The following is a 2344-nucleotide window of genomic DNA, read 5'->3' on the forward strand; positions in this document are numbered from 1 at the left end:
CTGGCTACCTATTTAAAGTTAGTGCATTGCTGGCAGTATTACAAAAACAGATTTTAAGGATTGGAATCAGATTTGGCAGTCAAGGATTTGGTTCCAAACTCATAGGTGATCTTAAAATTTCATTTGACATAAAAAGAAAAACCTTCCCAGTCAAAAACAAAAGACTCCACTTTCATTGAAAAAAAAAAAAAAAAAGCTTCCTGGCTGCCAAACATGTTTATTTTTCCTGATTTTTTTCCCTTATTACTGATTCCTTTGAAGAAGGAACTTCCAGTGATATTTAAAATGTGTGTATGCACACACGCACATATTTAACCAAGATCTTTATTTAGACATGAAGTAAAAAATCTTCTTTAAAGTTTAAAAAAAAAGTAAAAAAGGCATCTTTTCCAAAGTTCATTGCAATAAAAGAATCTTTTGTCCTTCCTCTTGGCTTTTTAAGGTTTTAACGAGTTGTTTATATATCTCAATGGCTTGAAAAGACAGATGTATTTTATGTAATCTTCCATGTAAGCTTTTTTCATTTCCCTTATAAATTACTTTTCCATATTTTAAAATGTAGTTATGTTTTCAGAGAAAAATGGCCAAAAAATATGAGCCGTTATTTGTTGGCCACCATGAACCTTTAGATAAAGTAGGTATAAATCACAGTAAGCAATAAAATTCCACCTCAAGTATAAACCACAACTTTATTGAAGAAATGTCTATTAAGATTTTGTCTCATTTTCATTTTACCTGAACATTAATGTAAGAGTTTCATTTGAAAGCTAGCAGTTACCAACTGATGTCTTATATGCTAATTAACACAAAGGAGATCTGTTTAAATCAGAGAAAGCAAATTTTCTAAAGATTCAACTGTAAACCGCTTTTCTACTCTGTGAGCTAGGGCAGCAAATTATATACAATACACTGAGGTGGGGGGGTGGTAAAGAAAAAAGATGCCAATCCCTAAATATATATCATTGAATAACAACAATTTCAGTACCCATGTCAGGTTGTAGAAAGTTCAACCCCCAAAATGTAGACCCAATGAAATGATCGCTTGCTTTTTCATCTCCATAAACATTTTCTGATGTTTTTAACTCTTGTAGGTCGGAATGAAAAACAAACAGAGACCTTAACTTCATACGAAGTCCAAGTCCTGAAAACACACAAAACAACTTCTGAAGTGGCGTAAACAGATTAGTGGGTGCTCATGGATGATTAAAAAGCCCTGAAGTTAGAGGCACACAGCTGAGTGGCCTGCTGCACCATCGCTCTAGTAGGTAATGAGATGCCTCTGGTTTATAAATATCTGATTGTAATGAAATAATCCACCCGATCTTTTCAATTAAAGTAACATAAATTCTCCTGGTTGTGAGATACATAGAAAAGCAATGTGAGAGCTCCCCCTATTGACTCACAGCCGTGCACAACGTACCCTGAAATGTACTTTCAAATTTTTATAATCAATATAAAATTTCAGAAGTTTTAAGAAGTTTTAGAAATCAGTTAATCTGAATTAATCAGCTTATGCTTATGGAAATAAGTGTCTAGTGATATTTATTCTCATGGAACAAAGTCATGCCAGAGCTGGGATTGGATCCCAGAGTCTTTGTCTCTGAGCCCTATTTTAGAACCAGAAAAGAATTCTGGCTTCTTGAAAGTTGACCATAAATCTATGTACTCATCATACTTGCATGGTTTACACTTGATCTTAGCCAAAAGGCCGAGAAGCGATACTTGCATGGTTTAAAAATGTAAAGGCAACAGAGATGGGGCTATTTGTTTATCAAAGTGAAGTATGTATATGGCTTTGCCTCCCCTCCTGAATTTATTGTGTTTTTAAAATTCTTCAGCTATTACCTTTCAGGATCATTCCCCTCCACCATCTCAACCCTATTAGATAGAAACAGGCTTTTTAGCAGCTCAATGCAGGCAATATACAATATATTTTACCAAGTTGGAGAATTCGGTCATTGAATCCCAAGATGTGAAGTTTGTTTGGGCTAAGGTGTGACTCAGTGGTAGAGTGCTTGCTACACACAAGGTCCTGATAGAAATTAGATAATTATGTGTCAAATCCCACGTTTTAATTTTGCCTCTCAAGGAAGGTTACATAATGATGATTACAAAGTATGTTCATTACTTCTCCCATAGAGACATAACTATTTTTTAAAGATACCTACATGGCTTTCAAACTTGATGGCTATATAATGGAGGGAATAAAATATACCTCTGCCTTCTACCATGTCCAACATCTTTACTGTAAGTTTGATGTTTAGTTAACTATCTATGTCTTACCTTTTTACTTGGAAAAAAAATGTTTCAAAGTTACTAAACTGTGAAATTTAGGTAAAAAAAA

The 2344-nt window shown here is 34.0% G+C and overlaps 1 pseudogene; it reads right to left on the minus strand.

The window, feature by feature from the left end:
* Window positions 1-1573: 1573 nt before the first annotated feature.
* Window positions 1574-1720, minus strand: LOC114095339 (U2 spliceosomal RNA; annotated as a pseudogene).
* Window positions 1721-2344: the final 624 nt, after the last annotated feature.

This window comes from Marmota flaviventris, chromosome 6 (genome assembly GCF_047511675.1).
Source record: "Marmota flaviventris isolate mMarFla1 chromosome 6, mMarFla1.hap1, whole genome shotgun sequence".
Taxonomy (NCBI): Eukaryota; Metazoa; Chordata; class Mammalia; order Rodentia; family Sciuridae; genus Marmota; species Marmota flaviventris.